Consider the following 17086-nt stretch of genomic DNA (forward strand, 5'->3'; position numbering starts at 1 on the left):
ACAGTTTAGGGTTTACAAACTTGCTCAGATGTTTGGTGCATTTCTCTGTGCTGTGTGAAATAGGGAAGGGCTCGAAAGGACACCTGCTTCTAATGAGGGAAGTCTTCATAGCACAGATTGATACAAGAGCTGATGAAAAACCCTACAGCATAGAAGAAGGAGAATTGGGCTCTGATCCACAAGACCATGAATTCTAATTCAGCCTTCTGCCACTTAAAAAAGCTCTCACCCATATGCTTCTCACCCATATTTGACAAGGCCTCAGATCCACATGAAGCAAATATCATATCCCCCCATTTTGAAGCAAATATCATATTCCCCCATTTTGCAGATGGGGTAACTGAGAACCAGAGCGGTGTCTCAAGGTTAGCTAGGAAGTTTGTGTCAGAGGGGGAACAGAATCCAAGTCTCATCCACTAAACCACAGTGCCTGTTAGGAAAGGATCAGGTCTAGGTACTTGGCTGTAATGTCCGTAAAATGGCTCTATTCCTGTGTATCCACTTTTGCGAGGCACTTTTAAATCCAAGGACGAAAAAGCACTCCATAAGTGCATAGTCATATTAATTCAGACAGAGCAAATCCATAGCAACATTTGGTAGCAATACACCTAATAAACCCTGTCTTGTGAAAATCAACAGACCTGACACTTATTTTGTATGATTTTAGCACTTTTGAGCAACACTCAGAAGGAAAGTAGGCTGTGCAGAGCATGTGTGGATAGCAAATTTAGCTATACAGTAAATTTACTATGTTTATTATAGTAGTGGCCAGGAGTTAACTGAGAACTGATCCCTGTGTTGTTAGGTACTGTACAAACACAGAATTGGAGACAGTTCTTGCACCAAACGCTTGCTGTCTAAATAGACGAAACAGACAAAGGGTACAGGAGAGGGATAGAACATACAAGCCAAGTGAACAGAATGGTGGTCTGCAAGTTAATGCCATGATTTTTTATTTCTTTTGGTTTTAATTATGAGGAGAGGATTTGTGAAGCGGAAAGCTAAGGGAAGGGAGAGAGAGAGAACCTGAGGGGAGTTGAGGGGTCAGGGAGAAGGAGGAGGGTATCAAGACCAAAAGGAATGAGACTGAGGTGAAGAAACTGTGAGGAAAGGGTTTGGAGCACATAGCCAATCAGCATAAGGGAGAGAGTGTCTAGGATGAAGTCTGTGGAAAGTAGTTCCATGACATCATCATCGTCCACTGGTCCTTGCTGCACCTGCGGAGGCTGCTTCTGTGTTTGCTCCTGCCAGCTGAAGAATTTGTGTGGCCTAGGGGCTGGCTCCTTTTTGAAATACTTCTCTTGCCCCAGCCCACGTGGGTCAAGGGGAGAGTGCATAGTATCCCCAGGGCAGTGCGAAGGGTCACCCATACACTGTTCTGGGTCTGGAAGAGGAGGTGGTCCCAGCTGGTCTCAAAGCTGCCATACCTCCTGAAACTGCTTCTATGCCTGTTCAGCTGGTTTGAGAGTTTCTTTGACCTGGGGCAGTAGATTGGTTCCTATATATATATATAGGAACCAATCTATATATATATATATATATATATATATATATATATATATATATATATATATATATATTCGAAAGTGTGACTGAGGCAAGCTGCATGTTACAAGATGTGCATATGAATATTGACTAATAACTGAAGTATTTGTTCCTCAGTGACCCCATCTGTAAAATGGAACTCCTCCCTGGCACCTACCTTTATAAAGTGCTTATAGATCAGTCCAATTCTAGTTTACATCCCACTCTTTCAGTTCTATAAGTAACATAGAAATTAGAAGTGGAACCCAATGCTGCAACTATATTAATCATGGTGGAGAGAGAGTGAGAGAGCGCATCAGGATATGTGTGTGTACATAAGATTGTAGAAAAATTGTATACGATATTTATGATTTGAAAAATAGCACTTGACTATGTCTCCCATGTGCATAGTAGTACATCACTACAAAATGCCAGTGATGTATATCTAAGGTTTAATTTTTATAAACCTTGCATTATTTGACAAAAAGTATGTGTAACAAAACACCAAATCATAAGGATGATGCAAAAAAGGATGTAGCTAATGCTGTGCAATCAACATTGCCGTTTCCTGGTTTCAAAGTTGTCATAAATATAAAGGGAAGGGTAAACACCTTTAAAATCCCTCCTGGCCAGAGGAAAAACCCTTTCACCTGTAAAGGGTTAAGAAGCTAGGATAACCTCGCTGGCACCTGACCACAATGACCAATGAGGAGACAAGATACTTTCAAAGCTGGAGGAGGGAGAAACAAAGGGTCTGGGTCTGTCTGTGTGATGCTTTTGCCGGGGACAGAACAGGAATGGAGTCTTAGAACTTAGTAAGTAATCTAGCTAGATATGCGTTAGATTCTGTTTGTTTAAATGGCTAAGAAAATAAGCTGTTCTGAATGGAATGGATATTCCTGTTTTTGTGTCTTTGTAACTTAAGGTTTTGCCTAGAGGAATTCTCTGTTTTGAATCTAATTACCCTGTAAGGTATTTACCATCCTGATTTTACAGAGGTGATTCTTTTTTACTTTTACTTCTATTAAAATTCTTCTTTTAAGAAACTGAATGTTTTTTTCATTGTTCGTAAGATCCAAGTGTTTGAGTCTGTGGTCACCTATGCAAATTGGTAAGGATTTTTATCAAACCTTCCCCAGAAAAAAGGAGGTAAGATTTGGGAGGATTTTGGGGGCAAAGACGTTTCCAAACGAACTCTTTCCTAATAATAATAATACCGGTGTTAGACGTTTGGTGGTGGCAGCAAAAGTCCAAGGGCAAAGGGTAAAATAGTTTGTACCTTGGGGAAGTTTTAACCTAAGCTGGTAAAAGTAAGCTTAGGAGGTTTTCATGCAGGTCCCCACATCTGTACCCTAGCATTCAGAGTGGGGAAGAAACCTTGACAAAAGTGCTTTGCTGTGCCACCTTAACTCCCTGACAATGTATTTTTTTTTATTTTGTATGAAATATTTTCCCCTAATTTTTAATTCTCTGTTTTGTTAGGTGCATCCACTCCCTCTGTTGTATAGGGCTTCATCACCAAGGTCTTCTCCTTTGGTCTGCTCTGCGGTGACAGACTTTTGTATGGAAATATAAGGATTTGATGTGGTTTATATTCCAAATCTCTCCTCTGTCATGCTTCTTTGAGTGTGTGATCTTGCTCTGCAATGCTGACCATTCCATTGTTTCCTCCTTTGCCTGTTGCATCTATAGACTGTCAAGCTGGTATGTGATAACTTTTCTTCATGTGGCATAAGTGTCTTTCTCTCTTATATTGAACAATTTGGGCAAAAAATTGCCTATGAATGCAATAGTCAGTTCCTCCCTTCCTTTCAGAATTCCCAACATTCATATTTTTTCACTCTCATTTGATTTTTCTAAAATATCTGTTGTGCAATTCATGCTCTTCCCAGCTTTAATTACACATGCGTCAAACTCTTAATGATCTAGTTTCAACTCCCCTAAGAAAGAAATCATGTCATCTCTTCTGTGTATTGGTTCTATTACTGATTGCATTCTATAATCTAACCTGCCATGTTTAAATGAGATGTTTTCTACCTTTTTTCCCTCCAGCAATGAAAGGGACATTTACATTTCCCCCATTTTCTGATACAGCAATCCCTGAAATGCATTGATGTAGCTGGTCCAACAGACTGGTTTGTTTCCAATAGGTTTAGGTGAGGTCAAGGCTATCTCGTGGTCTGAGGCCTGCTACACTACAGACAATGCCTGCAGATTGCCGTGAGAATTTAACTTTTGGGAGGTGTGAAGGGACGTGCCTTCACGCTCCTATGAAGGAGGCTAAGGAGCTCCTCTGGGCCTGTTCCACACTAATGAGACACACCTGCAAGGCTTGCTCAGCCTGGAGGGGGAGGAGCTTAAAAGAGGGAAACTTACCACAGAAAGGGGTGGTAAACAGGAGGAAAGTTGCTCTGACCAGGGACTGCTGGGAACAGAGGAAGTCTGGTCAAGGAGGAGACAGCTGTGAGATGCATCTCTCCTAAAGCCACCCTGACTGACGGTAGAGCAATAGCCCCAGGAAGAGGGGTTGAAGATAAATCCCACAAAGGGGCAATAGACTCTGAGAGACTGAGCCCTTAAAACTGACTCTCTAGGATCTGCCTGAGGGGCTTGTCCTTAAGTCAGCCAGATCTTCCCCTCTTGGAAAAGGAAGGGAAGAACAGGAGCCACCCTATGGGTGGTAGCCTCCAGAGAGATTCCCCAAAGGCTGCCAACTTGTGGGAGAAGAACAATGGACAGTGGACCTGGTGGGGGAGGGGTCCAGGGAGCCTGTCCCTCCCCTTCCTTCCCCTACAGCAGGCGTTTTCTGCTCACCAAAATATTCTTGAGCATGGAGTTCACAAAATCCAATAGACTTGATCTAAATTGTCTCTTTTGAACCCTTCCAAAGTGGTGGTAATTTGATGGCATTGAGTTAAGGCCTCACTTATGCAGTTCTATATTTTTATTGTTTAAAATATACTATTTCTTTATTTCTCTTTTTGCAGTCTGAGGTGGTTTGCATGGATATATGATCTTTTATTATCAAGAGGCATTCTGCTTTTGCTGTTCATCTCAGCATTACCAATCCCCAAAATTCAAAAACCATTAGTCAGGCTTCAGAAACCAGATTGGGGGGGGGGGGGAGGAAGTTGGAGTCCTTTTTATTTGATTTCCATTTTTTTTTACCATTAGAGTTGATGATTTCAAGTTCTTTTTAATCATAATCACAAGGGCTAGAAACATCCTCTTTTTTTTAAAGTGACATCTGAGATTCTCTAGAGTAATCCTACTCTACATAATATAGAAAATAAAGTTTAAAAACAACCAAGTGTAACAATACTAATCCTCTGGTTTATAGAAAGAAATACTATAGCGTGCTATACACATGTCTAAGAGTAAGAAGAAATGTGTTCTGTTGTACGATTTGAGAAATAGGAAATGCCAGAATGGTCACATACTAACTTTTGTGTGCTTGACTTTGCAACCTTAATATTAAAACAATGTATTTGTTTTTAATGTAGTTTTAAATAGGATGTGCCTAGTCTCTTGAGGCTTCACCTCTCATTATTTATAGCCCGTCTTTTTTCAATGAGAATAAAACTGGTATTTCACTGCCCTCCATCATATATAATGAACTGTATACACTAGTAAGTACTGAATTTATATGGCTGTATCACATGCACGGTACTTTAGGAAATATAATCATCCAACTGCATATGTTTTCTACACTAGATATTTTTCTAATGTTTTTTATTGCTAATAAAATCAGTCATTACGGTTGTTTTCCATGGGTAGTTTGATGGAGCTGTAATCACAAACCTCGTACAATAAAGGAACACAGTACACAGAACTTAAGCTATTGTACAAACTTTGAACTGCCTAGCTGCGAATGAAGAACCAGAGTTCACATTAACCCTTAAGAGTTAAGCATGCAGGGAAACAGATTTTCATCCAAGAGCTGCCAAGAAGTCTGAGTGAGATAAATATCTTATTTTCTAGTGTTGTTTTTTTTTTTTTATGAATGACATGCTTGTGAATGGTGGAGATTGGAGAGCAGTAGAATCTGAAGATCTGTATTTATTAACTGTCTTTGGTTCTTCACCATCAAGCTACATAGTGTCTTCTGTAGCTCTGCTAACATAGTCCCATTTTGACTGGAAGGGGCCACTACTCCTTTTCTGGGATGGGAGAGTAGTATAAACTTTGTCTCCTTTGTATCTTTATAAGAGATGTTTTGTGTGTAGTGCAATGGGTTTATTATGTCATCTTCCACACCTAAAGCTGATACTGTATCCTCTTCAAATCTCCCTTTCTATTTTCAGTCACCTCCCTGAAGAAAATTTTGAGGCTGCAGCAGGTATACAAGCCCCTTCAGACTTGCAAGGGGAACCCTTCTGTGACAGAACTTCCCCATTCCAGCTTTGTCTATAAGAAGTCAAAAGTGAAGAAATTAAAATCATTTGACTCAGCATGAAAGCTAGATAACTAGACTATTACAGAGTCACAGAAGGCAAGCATAGCTCTAAAAATGGAAACAGGAGACTTGAATGTAAAACTGTATTATTAAATGGCAAGGCTCACAAGGTAATTAGACAAAACAACATATCACCAACAAAGTAATCACTCCTTTTCTGACCTCTCAATCCTCCTCCTCCTCAAAGGAAACCTTCATAACACCTACAAAAGACAAGCCTGGGTGCTTACATTCATAACTTTGCTAGACACTAAAAATCATGAACTGAATAGAGACACTGGATTTATGGCTTACTGCAACAATCTGTTACCCATTAATCCCCCTTTTCTGTCCTATGACCACAGAGATGTTAACTGGACACATCACCGTGAATGGTCTCTTGCCATATGTGTTAACTATTTATGCTAAACAATCTGTCCCCTGTCTATTTAGCTGTGACAATGAGTACCTTTCCCAGACCTGCAGAAGAGCTCTGTGGAATATTTGGAATATTTTTCTTCAACGATATACTTTCTGATTGTTGGTGGGGATACTGGGTATATTTTAAGGCATGTCTCACCTTCTTAACATGGGACTCTAAGATTCAGGCATGGTCCAAATGTGGATCCTGGGGCTTTTACCCTCTAATTTCACTTTTGGCCTGTATTATTGCTGTTTCTATTCCTTCTCTTTGCCATATTAAATCACCATTGGAAGCTTTGTGGTCAAGAGAGTTTAGTCACCTTCACTCTAAAAATGCCACTGAGGAGTTCTCATGAGCAACGTCTCATAGATCATCCTTTTATCAGAGGCTGAAAGTTTCACCTCCGTTATACTCTCAGTCTCTGCCTAGTGTGTGAGTCAGAGTTTAGCCTTGAACCCAGGTCTCCCATAAAGCAGCTCAATGCACCAATCTATCAAGCTTGGCACATGATCTGTTTTTATTATCTCTGCTGCAGAATGCAGAGTAAAATGGGGACTTTTTTGTATTTACTGATGGCACCATGTCAGTGGCTCAATCAATAGATACGGGCTAGAAAGAATTATGCTGAGATCTTGCCAGTGAGACAAGATTTAGAAAGAAAGCTTTGTGTCTTAAAAGGAAAAATTACTCTGGAGAAGTTGGCTTAGTGGCTTAATCATTAGGTTTCATATATTTAGACTCCCTAGAACCACAGTTCTGAATTCCAGCAGGGCTGACTCAGATACCAGTTGTTGCCATTAAAAACTCTTCATTTACATAACTTTACTGCAACAGTCACAGCTTTCCCAAGAGCTGGTATAGGGAGTATCATGAATACCATGGTAAAGGCTATCAAAAATTAAACTGAAGGATGGGATTCAGTGAGCCCAATCCTTATTTGGTAGAACTCCACTGCAGTCAACGAAGCTATGCTGATTATACCAGCCGAGAATAGGAATCATTTTGCCTTTTCTATGGTAGTATTAAGAACAATATAAAATAATAATGTGGGGAAAGGAAGGCTTGGAATTTTAGGTGTGTTCCTATGTTCCTTCCATGAAACCCTGCAGACAAATCGATGATATCTAAGGAAGTACCTTACTTCACCTCTGGCCTGATATAGTATCTAAGGAAGTACCTTTACTTCACCTCTGGCCTGATATAGTATGGAAATTCTATGTTCCAACTTATTTGGAAAAGAGCTCAGCTGTTTATGGAAGTATTTTACACTTACATTAATTTTTACTAATGTTGTTTGAGTTTGTCCCCATTAATTATAGCTTTCCTATATTCTGTTAAAAAACATAAAGTTTAAAAAAACCCAAAAAACCTCCAATATTCTTGTGCTGTAAGGATTCCCTCATTGTCCAAGGACATTACAATAAACATATAACAGACACAAACTTAGCACCTTTCTAAATTAGGTTTTAAGAAGCACACAAGTCCATTGCCCAGATGAAAGTATAACCTTGTCTGGACTCTTACAATCAGTTTGTGGGAAGCCTTTCTTTCTGTTATTTCAGCATCTCTTCTCTTGTTATGAAGGACAATATTTATCATTTTTATTAAGAATGCCATGCAAGCCAGGATTTTCAGATGCATCTGAACATATCCGGTTGGTCTATCACTTTTGCCCTCTTGAAGGCAAATCTGAAACTCTAGGATCTAAACATGAATATTTTAAGGTTTATTTTTTATATCCAACATAAATCTTAATTATCCATGCTCAGCACTGAGATCAGATTTTAACTTGATTTCTGGTCAGTTCAGAATTAAAACAGGACACATTACCTCAGTTCCAGTTTGGCTTCTTTCAGTGGCTGCAGCTTATAAAAAGGCATTGTCTGTGCCAGCAAGGTTTGAGGTTTTATAGTTTTTGAAAGCCAGATACAGCACAGCGTTGGTGGGCCGTAGGCTTGCACTGAAAGACAAAGGATTTAGTTTTGCTCTTCAGAGCTCTGTACTGCTTAAATAAAGTTGCTAGCTGCCTAATGAATGTTAGCTGCAATACTCCCTGTGGTCAGTGGGACTGTTGTTTAATGAATTGCTTAATGTGCTTGATTACTGTTACATTGTAGAATGAGGGAAACGGCTGGAGAGATTTGAAATACTCACTGGAGAATATGATGAAAATGAATTGGATCAATAAAAACTTTTTGCTCATCTCTGAACCACACATTATGGACTGTATTGTTGGAGTTGGGGATAATGTAATTTTGTGGCTTGTTGTTCTTTTTATAATTCACAAATATAAATCTCCTTTGACATTGGGTTTTAGGGCTGGCCTTCCTGGAGTTATAAATGTTCCCCTGACTCCAGTCGTGGTTACTCACATGGACAGATAAATTAATTAGGAAAACTTTTATGCCAATTACTTTATGCCCTTGGCTTTCATATGTTTCTGAAGAGCAGCAGCTAATTAAAGATATGATTCATAATTACTGGTCGATGGAGTAGTTGAGTAATGGAATCAGGAACTGTTCCAAAAAAATTATCCATCGCATCATTACTAATTGTTACATAATACCTAAGGATGTAGAATTCAAATAAAAAATTACTCACATTTGAAAGATTCATTCAATTAGTGGGTTTGTGATATTTTTATAATTATAAACAAAAAGACAATTCTCACATTTTAAAGATCAAAGGTTTTATAAATATTTATACTTAAGTGGGGGCATAATTTCTAGATAGCAAAAGACCCAAGAGCCTAGCTGGAGTAGTGGGTTAGTCTCATTTATGGAGACTGGAAATCAAATTCTCAGGTCAATTTAAGTCTTATGTGAAAATGAATATGATGGTCTCATCCTAATCCTCGTTTGTGCAAATTACAAAACTACCATAATTTGGCAAGTATAAACAATCTATTTTTCAAGAAACCAAAAGAACTGTAACTTGTGAGAACTTGTGTAGTGGCAGAGCTGTGCAGAGAAATTTGCACAGTGCTTGTCTGCACACACTTGTTTTTCTGTAACTCACTTTCACAAATACCAAATTTGCACTATAAAACCACACTGCTATCACCATAAAAGCAAATGTCTCTGAAGTTTTCTGCCTGATTTTGCAGGTATCATGAACTTAGGAAACAGTTCATCAAATCCTTTTTCAATACATACAGCATAATTATATCACTTGTGCATTAAACAGGTCCAGAAAATTCAAGAGCACCCTTGTTTCTCTAGAATAGGATGCTTGAGTTTAATTCTTTACTATCCAGACTGATAGCTAGGAGCTATGGACTCAGAAATGTCTCTATATGTCCAAGGTCTCATGGCACTGCATCTTCTCTGAACTATCTCTGCTTTGTTTACTTGTGATTGAGTCCAATGAAGAGTGGGGTCTCTTAAAAACCATTGAAATGATTACCAGAGTACATTGGGGAAGGAGTGGAAGGTTAAGTGATCTTGCTCAGTTTCAGGTGTCATTCTCATAGCTCAATCAGGCTCACCCAATCAAAGGGCAACAGGGGGAAGCAAACAAAACCCTACCAAACAATCGATGATGCTGTTGGAAAGACATTGGAGAAGGACTCCTTACTTTGGGGTGGGGGGAGAGACAATGAGTCCTAAGACAATGTGGTAGATTTTGCTGACTTTATTTAATTTTGTTTCAGTTGGTCAGATACTCCACTGATGAGTCCTGTATAAATATCTACATAGGATAAGGCTTGAGGAGACCCCCCCACACACATGCACCTTTTACCCCAAGGTCAGCCACAATTGTGACACTAGATTTCACAAAGCAGGTGGGGCGAGTAGGTTCCTCTAAGGTGCACTAGTCAGCAGTTCTGAGCTAGCACAAAGCAGAAGGGAGGGAAATGGAATACCCACCCTTTCAAACAGCATCAGAGCCCCCACTCCACCATGCACTCCCCAAACATCCCCCTCCCCAAGGAGTTCTGGCTGAATTTTTTTCCCATTGGGATACTTTTACCCCACTCTCCTTCCTTCCCTTTATTTAAGTTGCTCAGAGCCAGAAGTGTAGCCTGTTGACCTACTGGGTAGGCTTTCTGACTCAAGTCGGTTACTGTTGAGATATCAAATTAACCTACCACTTGGCAGACTTATGACATATGTTTTGGAGGAGGATTAGTAAATGTTTTTGAATGAGAAATTAGAGATGAATAAAAACAAACTTTCTACTTGCAGCTTTAAATAAATGTTTACCAAATATCCACTACAGGTTCTACAGGCTGCCCTCCTGAATGTCAGGTGGGAGGGTAGGAGAACATAGTTATCTCATGCAATTTGATATAATTTATTACATTTATTATCTTTGTTTAAGAATCTGAAGTGCCATCCAAAATCTGAGGGATGAGGAGTGGCGCATGCTTTCAGAAGTCTTAAAAGAGCAACACTCTGATGTGGAAACTACAGAACCAGAACCACCAAAAAAGAAAATCAGCATTCTGCTAGTGGCATCTGACTCAGATAATGAAAATGAACATGTGTTGGTCCACACTGTTTTGGATTGTTATCGAGCAGAACCCGTCATCAGCATGGACACGTGTCCCTTAGAACGGTAGTTGAAGCATGAAGGGACATATGAACCTTTAGTGCATCTGGCACGTAAATATCTTGCGACGCCGGCTACAACAGAGCCATGAGAATGCCTGTTCTCACTTTCAGGTGACATTGTAAGCAAGAAGCAGGCAGCATTATCTCCCGTAAATGTAAACAAACTTGTTTGTCTGAGTGATTGGCTGAACAAGAAGTAGGTCTGAGTGGACTTGCAGGCTCTAAAATTTGACATTGCTTTATTTTTGAATGGAGGTTTGTTTTTCTTTGTATATAATTCTACATTTGTAAATTCAGCTTTCATGATAAAGAGATTGCACTATAGTACTTGTGTTCGGTGAATTGAAAAATACTATTTCTTTTGTTTTTTTAAAGTGCAAATACTTCTAATCAAAAATAAATGTAAAGTGAGCGTTGTACACGTTGTATTCTGTTTTGTAATTGAAATCAATATATTTGAAAATGTAGAAAACATCCAAAAATACTTAAATTGTATTCTATTATTGTTTAACAGTGCGATTAATCATGATTAATTGTTTTAATCGCTTGACAGCCCTAGTACAAATGTGTTTTAAGGAGCACTTTCCTAGATGGTACTAAATCTGCTAGAAATATGCTTTATATATCTAAGAGATTGGAACTTTTGTTTCAACTTGTGAAGAAGTAATCCTGTTTTTTTCCCCTTAAATAAAGTTAGCTAGGCACACACACACACTGGGGAGTGAATTCTGACAAACTGATAAATAGGAGAGAGCTCTGTGGAAGGATTAAAACTCACAGCCATAGAATTAAATGCTTAAAACATCAAAGTTAATATCCTAGGGAGCAATAAAGCACAAAACCACATACTATACAATCATGGTATTATATTAGATAGGAAATCGACGGTGCACCAGGTAGCCAAGGTGCAATATGTTTCTATTGTGACATTTTCTCAGGAACAGTTTTTTGGAATGAACAGTGACAACTTCTAACCAGTCAACATTCTTATCAAGCAATACACAGCATTTGCCTGAGAAAGCCATGGAGTACTATTGAACTGCAAAAGCACTACATTTAAATAAAGTAAAAGAGTTGACTAAGAGCCAGCAAAGTGGAAATTCAGAGCTAAAGAAAAACATGCAGGCTGATGGTGTGGCCTTAATTCATAGTGTTGTTAGAATAAAAGGGCACTTGGAAATAAATTAAAGCCAGTGTTGTCTCAGAAGTTTCACTCTTAAGCATTAAGTTGTTCTGCTTCTGGTATATGAAACTTTATAAATTTGTCAGCATAAATGCAGGGGAGGGGAGTTGTGGGGGGGGGGGAAGGAGGGAGGTTAGGGCTGGGTTTATTTTGGTGTGTGGGCTATTGGTAGTTTAATTTCTTGCAGTTTTGGCATTTGTTAACAGTAGAATTAACCTATTCAGTACTCTTTGGGTGTTTGTCTACAAGTGTGAACCTTGTGGACGTATGTCAAACCTCTCCCAGCTGTGAAGGGGCACAATTGCAGCCCATCCAAAGCCGTGTATATTTTGCGGTAAGTCCTCCCCTTTTGCATGTTTGCATGGGGGAAAAGATAACATATGGCCCATTGTAAGAGATCTGTAGTGTAGATCTGAGAGAAGCATATAATCCAGAATACAATGTGTCATACTTTCTGCTTAAATGGAAAATATACGTTGTTTGTCCTTTATTTTTCAAACAAGCAAAAGTGATTAGTATAAACTGTGAATTATTTACTTTAAATATAAAGTTGAAAACAAGCAGGTTTTTTTATTAGTGGCATATAAAAATTATCTAACATTACTCTGTTTTTAAAGTTGTTTTATAATACATGAACAGGGAAATGGAGATTTTCAAATTGTGCAAAAAAGTAATCATGCCTAGGCAGAAGTGTCATATGCTAAATTCTATCCTGGAATGAAGCTCTTTATTCTATTTCATTACAAATAGCTGAAAATACAGGTTTAAGCTAGAAACAGCAAAAGAACTTCAGTCTTCTATATTGCAGTAATGTCTTCATGTTCAGCTCTTGGAAAGCCCGACAATAATGGTATCTGACCTTACCTGAGTCCTCTCTGGCATATCAGATATTCTGGGGTAATCCTTGAGCAAAGGATTTACAAACAGGTAGCTCATCCTCTGACTCTCCAACCATGGTGGAATATAAGATTGGGAGATGTGGCAGAGAGCAACAGAGGAAGAAGTAGAAAGGTAGGACCAAGGAAGGAGCAAATTGCTCTGGGATTAACTAGAAATCCAAGTCTGTCTCCAGTGATCTGCCCTATCATAACAAACAGCACTAAATATTTATGAATCTATGAAAACTGTCATTTCTATCTCCAAAATATTTCCACCTCAAAATCTTGTAGAGCAACTTGCCCCTTCCTAAAACATTTGTCATTTCTTGAATTTCAGCTAATGATATGCTTTCACTGAGAAGGTGTTATTTATTCTGCCTAGGTGGTCTTCTTCCCTGTGGAATAAGTATCATTTGCACAAATGCAAGATAACATGATGCATTCCACCTATGTGTCAAATATAATCGGCAACATTAAACCAGATGTACATCTGGAGCACATTACATCATTAGTTTACCACCTTACTGATGTCAATGACAAATGTCTGATGTTGCAGCAGATTCCCAGTAATATCATAATAGGTTTTAAAATACCATAAAATTTGCATTACCAGCAATAGGAGCTGAGGTGTGTAACACTGTGCAATGAAATCCTTTAAGATTTTATTTTGTGCAAACTTGTGCCACAAAGACACATAAAATCTGAAAAATTGAGTAAGTGGTCATAGTCCCAGAACTGGTTAGTTATCCACCAACTGATACAAAATGCAGCAGCACATCTGGTCAAGACAATTTGGCATGATCATATCACCCATATGTTCAACTCTCTACACTGGCTCCCCATTTAATACAGAGTCCAATAAAGGACTATGTCAAAATATTCAAAGACCTCCATGAGACTGGTCCTATGTACCTGACAATGTCTTTCCTTTCATGACCATGAACTTCCATAACATCTGGATTCCACTGGAACCATGAAACTGTTGACTGGTAGAAGAGGCTCATGAGTGCAGAGAGACAGAACTTCAGAGAAGCTGGCGTTACACTGATGAACTCATCCCTGCAAGAAGTGAGATAAATGACCAAAACTCATCTCTTCCTCATAGCTTTTCCTCAATAAAGTTTTCATACCAGATACACATCAAACCCATTCACAAACACAGAGGGAGAGAGAGAGAGAATGTTTTACTACTATATTTTTAACATGGATGCTCAGGTACTATTATGTTTGAGGGAGCCATAGAAGTCTCTAGATCAATAACAAGACAGCTAATTTCCCCAAATGGAAACATGATTATGTGAATTGTGGTGGCACTCATAATGTTGGGGATTGGTCCTGCTTTGAGCAGGGGGTTGGACTAGATGACCTCCTGAGGTCCCTTCCAACCCTAACCTTCTATGATTCTATGATCCTAAGATTCTATGTGCAAGGGGCTTTTCCACCAGCTAAGAAGACAGAGTCCTTGGCCCAGAGAATTTACAAGTAAGAATAGATGACTAGCATTTTGAGAATATAATTAACTGCCTCCTGTTGGCCACTGACTTCAACAGCAGATCCTTTCCAGGTACATTCAGAGATCAGCTGTTCTGAACTGAAACTTCATCCCTTTGATCACACAGACACTGACAGAGAAAAGGAAAGCCCTATATTCTAAAGGTAAGTCTATTCTTAGAGTGAAAAACAAAATTTGAGGTTAAAAGCTGCAATCTCGCAGCACTGGCACTTCTGGAAAAGAATATTAGGGCACCTTGGGGAAGGGAAAATGTTTATTTAAACACACTTGGAAAAAAATCAAACTCCATATATAATATTTGTCTTCCTAAAATTCCTCTTATTCTTAGATGAAAAAATATGTGGAGTATTGAATCTGAAGTGAAGAGGGTATATGGGCGCCTGAGAGCAGGAGTGTGACTATAGCATTAGGATTCCTCAGTACAATGCAGTGACTTTCTCTGATTTAGTCAGTGGTGAATTCCAGTGAGATCTGGTTCTTAGTACTGTTTACACATGTATGTTCCTATGTAAAAGAACCCTCCTCTCTCACATAAAAGCTGCCACACAGCCATGGAGCTTGCACGCTGTGCTTTCTTACTTGGCAACTGATTGCATATCTCAGCTCCACTGAGGAAGAAATCTCCACATATGTATAATTATTTTTAATGAATTAAGCCCTTGAAGTGTGACGATCCATAAAGATCTTTATAGTCTCCTCTGACACTTGAGGGTAAATATTTGCATTGTGCATTTCAAATTAGATGCACAGCTCCTTAAAAATAATGGGAGTTGGAAGTCAAATCTGTCTGATTTCCTCCTTGATCTTTGCAAAAACATTGCAAATGTATAGAGTAGGAGCTTGATTCACTGCCTATACTCATGAGGACAGATGGGTCTGTAGGGGGAATTCATCTCTGGGGAAAAAGAAGGGAGTGGAAGTGCTGAATCAGTGCGTCTCCCACATGACCTGTCCCTGTCCCCTTCCCAGGCAGACCCACCCACGTTGTGACCTTCAACAGCCAGGTCCCACAGCACAGTGGAGACTGTGGATTGTTTGTGCTGTTGCATCTCTGCTCCAGGCAAGTCTTTCTGCTGCCAGAGCCCTCCAGAATGGGTTCCATCAGATCTGATTAGTGAATTGGGCCCATTACTTCAGATATAATTTCTGCCTTGCACACTAAGTAACGTACTGTATGCCTTAAAAAAGCGACAAATCTTTAAAAAATAATTTGTCCTGAAAATGTGCTCTATTTTCTAATATAAATAATTACTATTAAATACAGTCATACTCTTTGTAATTCTCATCTAAAATTACATGAGAAATAAAGAAGCCAGCTAATGCACTCCGGCAACAATTTGCATGGATCTTAAAGTGTAGGTCTGGTTTGAAAAGCAACTACGTAAAAAGGTTGCAGAGCTGCTCTTTGTGTGAATAGAGTTATATCTGTTGACTTACATTACAAAATTCAGTTCTACTGCCCTTTGCTCTTGGTAGCACTCTTGCGACAACATAGCTAACAGAGAAAGAGTTAGATTCTATTCCTTCTTGTTTGTCAACAGAGACGGATTCTCTCCTGTGCCAAGATCTGTTCAGAGCAGAGGAAGGAGAAGTGGGTGTCAGGGACCCAGCTACAGCTCCCTGATTCTGAAGCCAGAGCTGCTCCAGTGCCAGCTACATGGTTGCTCTAACTTACACCAGCTGGACACATATGCCAGCTGAGATTGTCAGGGGGCAGCTGTGTTTCCCCCATGCTCTCAACAAATGCCCTATTTCAGAGTGGCAGAGTTGGTGTGGAAGCTGCCTCTGGCAGCTGTCTGGCAGCAAGAGCTCCCCCAACCCAGGGAATCCTCATCTGGCCACAGATTCTAGTCCCTCTGAGCTAATAAGCACTTAACAACTGATTACAAAGGGTGTATCTGTTTGAGTCCTCACAACACTAGTAAGGGTTGCACAGTTCTGCCCTTAATTTTGTTTTTTTGTTCCTACCTTGTGGTATTGTATGTCTGCTTGATTTCTCATAAACATTTATGACTCCCTATGCCAAGTATTGTAGTACTGTGCCTACAGCAAACGTTCTTATTGTGATAAAATACATAATGCATCACCAACTATACATTTTAAAAATCAAAAACTCTTTGGTAAAGTGAATTCCTGCAGTTCTGTAAATAGTATACTTACTGTATTTTGTCCAAAATCAATAAAATAAACATCTGATTACTGCCCAACTGTTCAATAAACCATAGTTCCACAACAAAACTATTCAGTGATATACTCAAAAAGAAAAGGAGTACTTGTGGCACCTTAGAGACTAACCAATTTATTTGAGCATGAGCTTTCGTGAGCTACAGTAGCTCACGAAAGCTCATGCTCAAATAAATTGGTTAGTCTCTAAGGTGCCACAAGTACTCCTTTTCTTTTTGCGAATACAGACTAACACGGCTGTTCCTCTGAAACCAGTGATATACTGTGATTCATTGACATATGCATCATTTCCTAAGATATATAAGATTATCAATGCCTAAGCAAAAGATTATACAACTATGTACAGTAGGATGAATATCTTTGAGTCTTAGGCCACGTCTACACTACCC

The 17086-nt window shown here is 39.2% G+C and overlaps 1 long non-coding RNA gene across 1 annotated transcript in view; it reads left to right on the plus strand.

Annotated features, from left to right (window-relative positions):
- LOC140908197 (uncharacterized) overlaps window positions 1-11335 on the plus strand; it is an 85093-nt gene extending 73758 nt beyond the window's left edge. The window contains exon 3 of the long non-coding RNA XR_012157801.1: window positions 10707-11335. This is a non-coding gene — a long non-coding RNA (uncharacterized lncRNA). The remainder of the gene's footprint in view (window positions 1-10706) is intronic.
- The last annotated feature ends 5751 nt before the right edge of the window (window positions 11336-17086 follow it).

This window comes from Lepidochelys kempii, chromosome 3 (assembly GCF_965140265.1).
Source record: "Lepidochelys kempii isolate rLepKem1 chromosome 3, rLepKem1.hap2, whole genome shotgun sequence".
Taxonomy (NCBI): domain Eukaryota; kingdom Metazoa; phylum Chordata; order Testudines; family Cheloniidae; genus Lepidochelys; species Lepidochelys kempii.